Here is a 10,968-nt window from a genome sequence, read left to right on the forward strand (position 1 = left end):
CTGGTTTTTTGTATTTTTTGTTGTCTTTTTCGCTTTGCGGTTTTGGCCATCTCGCTGCTTTAATCTGCATATCTTCATTTGAGTCTGCCGCGTTTGCTCTTAAATGCCCTGCGGTGTGCTGTCTCACATCCAGTTTATTCCCATTCCTCTGCTTAGAGCAGCGTTTTTAGCAAAATAATGAGAATCATGATTTCTGCTGCAGACTCTCGGCCTCTGCGGCTCTGCGACTCTCAGCCTCGGCGCAATTTTCAGTTTTTACGCCATTTTTGTTTGGCTTTACTTATTTTTATTCTGTGTACAAATTGATATGCAAATTTTTGAGTAGCACTACGGCGACTAAATGCTGGGACTCCTCCGATCGGGGCTGGCATTTATCGTAGCTAAAATGTAGCCAGAAACGAACGTTAATTAGTTCCAAAGTGTTTGCCAGCCACTGTCATCCCGGGCAGAGTGGGAAGGCAACCCGAGTTTGCTTAACACAGAGGCACATTCAATTGAAACTGAGCTCCCGATTCATATTGTTCGTCTTTGCAGCACTCACTCCATTTTGATAAATCCACTCTATAGCGCAGCTGACCCAGCTTTGCTCTTGGCCTCGCAGACGTTCACTCAAAAACATGGCCACAATAATCTTCAGCTCCTCAGGCCCCCCATCCCCCCACTCTGGCGAGGTTGGCAAACAAGTTTCTGCACTCGAATAATCTGCATGAACCATAATTTTATTGAGAGCACGCCTGCCAATAAATAACTCCAGTCCGCTGCGCCCCACACCCGCCCCTCTCACCCTACCTCTCTCTCTCTCTCTCTTTCTTTTTGTGGTGCTACCTCTCTCGCTCTGTTCGTGGCCATTTATTAATATGGAAATCTACAGAGAAGCCGCTGCTGGCTGCTGGCTGCTGAAAGTGCTTCTGCTTCTGTTGTGTTGGCCAAGTCGGCTGAGTTGGCCAAGTCGGCAGTCGCCTCTCGCAGCCTAAACACATTACACGATAGCGTCAAATGGAAGCCGATGGAGCACGCCACTTGGCGCTGCCTCCATCCTGGCAGCCCCAGGGCACAGGGGGTCCATGTGTTCTTGTTGTTGTTGCTGTTTTTAATGCCCGATGCCGCCATCGTCATCATTGTGGTCGTCATCCGCCTTGTTCTCATTGTTATCGGAATTCTGTGCTGTGCCATAAGCGACCCGCGTTGCTGCGCGAGCCTGAGAATGAAGATGGGGCCATCGGCTTCAGCGTCAGCTTCGACTGCCTAAGCAGGCGGCCATCACAAAGAGCCGAACACAATTTCAATTTCATGTTATCCGCAAAATATTCATTTTAATATCTCTTCAATCCAACGAGCGATGCGGCTGCTGCCCGCAGAACTGCAGATAAATGTACAGACACACACGCACGCACACACACACAGACAGATATTATATTGTATCATCCAGGTGCATCGTTAATAACCAATCACAATTGCTTCCAAAATGCTCAAAATGCAAATTGCTTATGTCGCGCCGCACATAACTCATTGCCTCTGGCCAGGCTCTGTGGTTGGCTATATCGCTGGTTAGGTGGTTAGGTGGTTAGGTGGTTAGCTCGAGTCTATGCCTCTCTGCTGCGCAGCTTTGCATATGAAATGCTGCACACGGCTCTAACTGCAGTCGCCATAATCCCCAGCCGGGCGCTCAAACAGAACACCCCGCCGAGGCAGCAGCCCCAGGCCAGCCCCAGCATATGGATGGATGTATGTGCACAGCTGCCAGTTGTATGGTGTCTCTGGATATGGCTGGCGATGCGGTGGCTGTGCGGGGTGGCTGTGGGTGGTCTGCTTCCATTTGGTACATTCTGGCATAATTATAATGCACGCAGCGAGTCCTGGCTCCCCTTTTGCGATGGCAATTTCTGCGCTAGCTGCAACTGTAATTCTCCCAGTCAGTCAGCCACCCCCACCGAACCAAGTGACCGCTGTGGTGCTGGCGGTTTTCATTTTAATTCAGCCAACGGATCGTCGAACATATTCACCCTCAACATTGATGGACATAATCCAGCATTCGTTGGAGGCGCAAGTGTGCACTAGGGCTAACAGGGCAATGCTCGACTATGTGATACTCTGTACGAGTAGCTACTAGGTAATATTATTGGGTGATAGTTAAAAGCGGTTGCTCCTATATATATGCCACTACTTTGAATTCTTCCCTGACTAGCTTCAATTCAAGAAATAAGTTCTTGTGGGACAGATCAAAGGCTTAGATTATTTGATATATTATTATATATATATTATATATTATTCATATATTCAAAGCTCTAAACCTAACGTCTCCCTTCAGATCTGCCAATTCCAATTTCTATTCTTATCATATATAAACAAAAAGAATTCAGATGCCGAAATCAAATAGACTAAAATTTATAGCTCCAGCGAATCCAATATCTTTTTAGAAGCTTTCTTTTCAATATTCTTCATATTATTGAAAATAATTTATCACAGTTAAAAGACTCTACAGTTGTCAATATAAGAAGACACACAAAAAAATATTTTATAATTAAATTTAAAGATACGCATAAACAAAATTATTTTATTGTAATATAAATAAATAAATATATAAGTAAATCTAATACATTTAATAAATAAACTATATAAAATAAATAAACAACAATTTATATACCTGTGGGAATCAGCCACACCTTCGACTCTATGTTACACACTGAAAAGCATCATGCCCTGTTGAACGCTTTTCAATATGAAGAGGGTATTAAAAACACAGACTCGCTTCACTAAACGTTTCAGTCTCTGGAGTTAGAAGAAACTGCTTTAAGGCCCAGCCAGATGCGAAGTCTTTAAAATTGATGGAAGTGAAGAGAGAATCGCATGAGACAGACTCGCAGAACACATTTGGCAATTACCTGTTCCCGAATGGGGACTTTAAACTAGTTAAGCATTAATGCAACTAACATTCGGCAACTAGCAATTTATTAAAACTAACGTTTACTTTGTCAAATTAGAATATTATTTATTTAGAATGTAAATATGAACATTTGACCACAGACGTGTGCGTGTGTGTGAGTGAGTGTTTTAGTGTGTGTGTTAGTGTTAGTGTGTGTGTGTGTGTGCAAAGTGCAAACATTTAGCGACACGCACATTTATTTCCTTTTTAGGCCCTTACCCCAACCACGCCCCCCATGTGGGATGCGGGTTCGACGACGTCATTAATATTTATGCAATTCTATGGATGAGTCTGGCTCTGCTCACTTTTTGCACTAGACAGTGGAGCACACACTAACACACACACACACACACACACACACACACACACACACACACACACAAATTGCAACTGTGAGTACATTAGAAACGTAATTATTATTTTAATTGCACTGCAATGCTCATTTTGTTTAGTGAGTGCAGTGCTGCAGAGTGGAAGGGGGGGGGGGGGGGGTTGGGAGAGCTGTGGTCTGGCGCCGAGCTTTGCTATGCGGCAGTGCCACAAATAATAAATGTCCGAAAATTTGCCTGGCTTTATCGTATCCATTTGATTTCGGTTAACCGACTCACTGTAAATATGAATAATTTCGCATGGCCAGGCAGCCGAATTAGCATTCATCAGCAGCGTCGAGTGCGGCCGGGGATCATCAAAATGTAATTGACGGCGATGCTGAAAGCTGTCAACATGTGGCGCGATTGCCTATTTGGTCAGATCACATCGCTTAGTGACACGCCCCACTCCATAAGCAATCGGCCAACATCCAATCAGCGTTCCGCTGATCTGGCTAACTGCACCCGCCTGCCAGTTGAGCAGTTGCTCAACAGTATTAGCCATTAAAAGTGGGCATCTTGTGTAGGCATAAAGGTACTTAATATGCATAAGAAGGCGGTGTTATCAAGAAAATATTACATCTCTTCCATCTATTCAACCGAGTATTCTACAGTTAGCCCTCCCAGTAAACCGTTCGGGCTACTATCTGTATGTCTGTCTATTCATCTCTCTATCCCTCCCTCAGACTCTCATTCAGTGCATTAGATTGTCAGTTCGTCGGGTTGTCAGTTCATCGGATTGCGAGTTCATCGGATTGCCAGTCTGTCTGTCAGTATTTATGAACACGTCCAGCTAAGAATTTATAGGAAATAGAGAAAAACTTTTTGGTATGATGATCAATGGTATAAGAAAAATCGTCTTTCCTTTCCTTTCCCATTCCGTACAATCTGAGCTTTTCTTTGCCTGTCAGTTTGTCTCTCTGTCGATCTGCCTATCCGTCTCTGCGGCAACTCCAATGTCCGTCAAAACGTCACTCATTCCCTCCGTTTGACCGCCTCTGAGTCAGTCCGTCCGTTCAACCGTGTCTCTGTCACTCCGTCCATTCGACCGTCTCTCCGTCACTCTATCGTCCTCTTCCGGTTAACCGTATCTCTTGCTCGCCGTTTCTCCGTGACTCCGTCCATCCGACCATCTCTCTGTCACTTCGTCCGTCCAATCGTCACTCCATCTCCTCGTCCGTTCAACCGTATCTCAGTCTCGCCGTTTCTCCGTCACTGCGTTCATCCGATCGTTACTCTATCGTTCTTGTCCCTCATTCCGCCCATCTCTCCGTTATTCTGTTCGTACGACCGTTTCTACGTCACTCCGCCCGTCCGTATTTATGAACTCGTCCTCAATTGATATTATTCAATAGATGCATTCTACTTTTAATATACGATTCTCAGCACATTACCGCATTGAGTTAGGATTCCATCAAGTTGGACAATCGTATTCTTATTACTTCTTCACTTACTTCTTCTAGTTTACGTATTTTTATATAGAACTTCTCAGTTGATTTGAATGCTTTTTTTTGGTGCGAGGGTTCGAAAACCATGCCCATGCCCATGTCTATAGGATTTCGTTGAGGTACAGCATGGGAAAATGCTGCAGCAAGTGCAACGATTTGCAACCAAACTGTACAACTCAATTGGACTTGCAGCTCGCCACTGAGAGGCACAGAAGAGTCGCCATCTATAAATGGAGTGTACACACACACACACCTACATATATATATATATAGGTATATACTCAATCAGAGGCAGAATGCGGACAGTGTAAAAATAAAAATGAAACAAGAAACATAAATTCAATATGAACTTGTGAGTGGAGGAAATCCAAATCGGAGAACGAACAGCCTAAAGCCGGACTTGGGAGTCCGGTTCGCTCCACTTGTCGCCATTTGTGCTGGCGCGCATCTCGTTGCTTATTCGTCGTTGCCATTCCTTTTAATTTCATTTATTTTGCAAAATACAATTTAATTTGATGTGAATGCAACTGACAACTGGCAGAGAAGACAGCTAAAGCAACAAAAAAGACGAACAAGAAGAAAACAGGAGCCAACGACAAAAACGGCAAGCGACTGTGATGGAGACGCCGCTTCCTCTCTATTGGCCCCAGGCTGGGGCCTCCTACCATAAGGCAAATATTGAACTACAATAATCATCAACATCGATATCGACAACTGCACCGCGGCCATATCAGCGAAATCCCCAACATCGCTCGCCATTTCGTGCCGCCGCTCTCATCATCATCATCATCGTCATCATCTCAGTCGTCGTCGTCGACGATGGTTAACTGTGGGCAGGTGGGTAGACAGCTGAAGACAATCAAGCGCAAAACGAACGAGCAATTGTGGCACACGGATGAGCCAGGCCAATGATTGTCATGAAGATAACAAAAGTTGCCTTTTTGCATACCAAAAACATAGCCAGCAACAACTGCTGCCGAGTAACCGCGCAGCCAAACAGCAGCAGCAGCAACAACAACAACATCCACAACAGCAACATGTTGCTCAAAACTAACAAAGTATTGATTGCGCCGATTGCCAATGGATGTGGATCACTCGTCGTTGTCGTCGACAGCAACATGGATTGTCATCCAACTTCAACAGCAGCAGCAACAACAGCAGCAGCAACAACAGCAGCAGCAACAACAACAGCTTTGGCTTCAACTTCAGCTGCATCCTCATCCTTTGCCTTTTTAGTTATTGTTGTTGTTGCTGCTGCTGCTGCTGCTGCTGCTGTGATGCTGAGATACGCCACAGTTGCTGCCGACGACATTCTCATCCGCTTATCAAACTTCAAACAAATCATTTTGCTGGCGGCCTTGCAGGCCTTCTAGGTCACAATGAAAGCACCAAGGCAATAGTTAGCAGTACCCTAGAGTGGTGCATGAAGAGACTGAATTCCTCTCGCGATTGAATATACATAAATATCTGCAGTGTACATAAATATCGAGTCCACTTGAACCTGCTAGCGAGCCAGTTTTCTATACGAGAGCAATACCCTGTATCAAAATGAAATGTTGAAAGCGTAGGTATGACTAGCGATAACACGATTAGTTTTAGGGTACACAAGAATCGATTTGCTTTCGTTGGCGATTTAATTGTATCGCGAATGGGTTGCAATTAATTGAAATCGATAATTAATTAATAATAATTTTTTCAATATTTAATCCGTTTTTTCTTTTTTTTTTCAATACAATATCTTAAAGAACTATAAGAAAAATCATTTGATTAATGATTAATCGATTATATATGGTTGATTAATTACAATGTCGTTTACATTTATTACATATTTTATTAAACTGAATTAAATCGCTTTGATGGGGAATTTACTCTCAACCATCCATAGAGGTCTCTTAGACTATATATAACAAATAGGAAAAGTCAAGATCAAGATGTCATCAATATATCAATACTCACTATAAATCTACATTTCAATTAGATTGTATAGAGTGTAGAGTATTTTTAGTCGAGCATACCCGATTATTCTCACTAGTTCTTGAAGACAGACAGTTGCGTTGCTCATAAACATTTTGCGTCTAAATTTAAACATATTGCGTCTTATGGACTGACTGCAATCATTTTATAAAGCCTGATAATATAGTACGGTGCGACCGTATTTCAGTGCACCACTGCACCACCGCCGCATTTGATTCGAATGGAAGCAAGTGCTTGTGGCTTCTATGTAAACCATCATTTGTAATAATGAGCCCATGCCCAGGCCGTAGACGAAAGAATTCTCGGCCGAAATCAATTTATATAATTTGGTGAAAAATGATTGGCCCATAAGGTGTGAAAATACCTACAACAAAGCGATAGATTAATGAAGGCGCTGAAAAACTACTCTCCAAGGCTCTCTAGCTCGCTCGCTCTCTCGCTCTCTCGCTCACTCTCGCGCTCTATCACGCTGTCTTGCCACAACTCTAGACGCATCCGAGCTGTATCATGCCACCCAAATGTGGCAGCCAGGCTGTCATTAGCGGTATCCAAATCATAACATAAATATACTTGTCGTCTGCCGAGTGTCTGCTGCGGCTGCGGCTGCTGCTAATGCGCGAGCTGAGAGAGAACTAGGGGCGCGTTTGTATTATGACAGGCTGATGGAAGTGGAGATGGGGGTGGAGGTGGAGCTGGAGTAGAGTCTGGTTGGAGCTGAAACTGGCTGACAGACGATGGCGCGTCATGTTTGGCTGGGCTGCTGGGCTGCCGGGCTGCTGGGCTGCCGTCTGTCTGAGCAACTTGTTGGCCACATTTCATTTTGATAACTTGTCAAAATAATCTGTCGTCTGCAGGGCCGGCGGGGCGTATGATAAATGCGGCCAGACGCCGAGCAAGCCACTGAGTAAGTGTTGAATGTTATGCCACTTTATTATTGCCATTAAATGCGGCACACTCATGGCTGCCTCTACACACACACACACGCACACACACACTGATACACACCTTGAATTTGGTGAATTCACTGCAAGGCTGTCTTTATGGCTCTGCTGGGGCAGCGCGGCTCGGGGTCGCATAAACTTGTCGAGCATTGTCATAAAACTCAACCCTCTGCCACGACCCCGGCCCCTGCCCAATATTGAACATTGAATATGGAAACACTTTTGGGACGCTCGTGTAATATCGTGCAAGTCCCTAGCGTGATTCGAGCAAAAATATTTTTCGCTCTGCAATAATTTAGCACTTACTGGACAACAAATGCTCGGCAGATCCCGTACAGTTCGATCTAAGCCCTGCCCCGCCCCACTTGACTTTGACCTTTATTGATGCCAGTTGGTTTTATGTGCTCGGCTGATTGGAATATAATATCCAAACTGTGTGTATGGCCATCGACTTCAGCTTCAACTTCAAGTCGAGTCTCAGCTTCGGTTAATAAAGTCTTCTCTGGACTTCTTGGCAGGACATGGCTTAATTTGTTAAACGTTATCGCTTCCGCTTTCAGCCAACTGCCGCCGCAGTGCGGCCAAACAAAATGCAAGCCAAGACTCTAGCAGCCAACTTGTTTAGCTCGTGCGGCAGGGGGGACAGGGGCGAGCGGAGGGCACAGGCAAGACCTGGCTGGGCTTACCTTGGCTGGCTCTGTGCAGAAGATGTTGCAGTCACGTGCATTGTGCAATAAGCCAAACTTATTTCGCATGCCATGCGATCACTTGCCTTATCGACGCGACGCTTCCATGGCCTTGCCACAACTGAGAGGGGATCTAGCTCAGCCTTGTGTATTGTCGAATGCCTGCCATGAACTATATATATGTATATATAGTTGAATTCAATATAGGAATTGGTAAAAATTGTCAAACAACGTGAAGAGTGAAGTCTAGTAATATTATTGATTCCCACTTATCAGAGATGGGAACAATAATATGGCGAAAATGAGCTAATATTTATATTGCTATTTATATATGTAAACATGTAAATATTCGTTAGATTATCCTAGTTCATCTTTGCATAATGGCTGTCGTGAATTATTAAATTCAGGAATTAATATTGGTTGAAACAAGAACAATTTATGGAATATTTTATAGATGAGTAGTTGAAGTTCAACACTGTGGGATATTGATTTGTCCTAGTTAATTTTTGCTATGAATTATATAGGTATATTTTTTAGGAAATTGCAATTTTCTTAAAAAAAGAAAAGAAATGTTGTTCATCAACGTAAAGAGCGGAGAATAACTGTATGTTATTTTGAAATTCACTAGAGACAAATTGCAAAAGTTCTGTAGAGGAGTTCAAGTTCAGTATCAAGTTTGTGTGATATAAAGATTATAATAATGAGCTATTTTTTGGCTCATCATTTATATGCTATAACTAAATCGAAATCTAAATTTAAAAAAGTACATGATTTAAAATATAAATGAAATATACACACATGTATATACATGTCTAAATTATTGTTCATCACATTAGGATAATATGAGACCTCGATATAGCTTAATTTCTTGCAGTGTTTACTCGTAATGTTCCATAACTTTTATATATTCTAGATATGCAATATAAGAGTAAGATTTGTATTTAAGATAGACAAAGTATATATATAAATATAGTAAGCAAGCGGAGTATTTGAATTCTAATAATATTTCATTTAAGAATCTGCATCGATATCCAAAAACAACAACATGAATAATCTATTCTTTTATTTATTTATTTATTTTTTTTAGAGCACTTGTGCCTGGCTTTGAGGCTGGGCTTAGGCGAAGGCGAAGGCGAATGCGAACGCGATGATCATATGTAGATATATAGAAAGACTGCCGCTCAGCTCTCAATCCGGCAAGGTGTTGTCTAGATCGTGGCCACGCATGCGGCAACTGCAGAAGCCGAGTGGATGCTGCTAAAGTTGTAGGAGCACGCCGCATTGCATCGCAGCGCGCCGACAACGTCAAGGTTGTCAGCGACACTAGCTCTAGAGATTAAAGATTCCACCATAAACAAACAAGCGAAATAATTGAGGCAAAATTGAAGCAAACTGCTCGAACTCTCGCAGCGGCAACTGCAACAACTTGGCGATCTTGGAATACGGATATGGCCATGGCAATGGGCATTGGATGCTGGGCACTGGGAGTTGGATGTAGGAGTAGGGGAGTAGGGAGCTGCAAGCTGGTTGAGGCTGCAGCAAACCAGTTGCCGGTGCAACAATTAGCACGGAATTTGTGGGTGCCATTAAACGCGCAACACGATGGCCGCATGTTGCGTTTGCTCCCATTTCCATTTTTATTTACCATTTCGATGGCCATTGCCAACGGTGGGCGATAAAACCGCAGAGTCTATGGACTGCTTGGCTTCCATACGCTAACGGTTCGCAGTACTCCCAAATTGCGGCTCTTAGCGCCAGCTAGCGGAATACTCACACTCAATTAGGCACACTTCAAAGCTGCCTCCCGGCTGGCGAGCTGGCCCGGGATTTTTATTTATGTGGCCGTCGTCTCTCATAATCTCGCATATGCAGACGAAAATTTAATTGCTCGTTGAGATCAAACAAATTGCATGCAACATAAATATGGATCGTACATAGAGCACGACGTCGGGCCACTTGGCCACGAGGCTCGTTCGCGTAACTGGGCAAGCGAGCAGCGAATGAGGTTATAAAATCGAGAGTCTAGCAGAACTATACGGTTCATAATACATGCTCGTCATCTCTCCACTCACTCTCTTTGCAAAATCTTGATCTTGAAATCCCCGCCTGCATGCACTCCAGACATGTCACAATTTCTCATCGCTCATTTCGATGCAGGAGGCAACTCCGGCATTCGCTAGCCCCACTCCATCCCATTCAGTTGCGATTTAATAGTTTGCATTCGCCACATTATAGTCTGGGGGACTGATAATAGTTCCCTGCCAACTCGACATTGCCCTTGCCTGTCTTCTGGTCTGGCACTTTACGGCCCGGTCTGGTAACAGTGTCCGTGCAAAAGGCGCATATGAAATATGTGCGTCCGTGAAATGACTAAAATTTCATTGGAAAAGCGCAACATTGTGGAAAATGGGAAATTACAAGCGGCATGCGAAATGCTGCATACTGCCAGAGGTGTTTATAATAGTCGAAACAATATTTCGCATGCTACAAAACTATAAACAGAACATATGCACCACGAGCAGACAACTCGCTTCATAACTCAAATGAATTAGCGACTGTTTGAATGTCCCTGGATACGAATTGAAAGCTGATGGAGAGAAATGCCAGGACACTGCGAAGGGGTGTGGT

Source organism: Drosophila arizonae, chromosome 3 (genome assembly GCF_054131065.1).
Source record: "Drosophila arizonae isolate 15081-1271.41 chromosome 3, UAZ_ARI_1.0, whole genome shotgun sequence".
NCBI classification, from domain to species: Eukaryota; Metazoa; Arthropoda; class Insecta; order Diptera; family Drosophilidae; genus Drosophila; species Drosophila arizonae.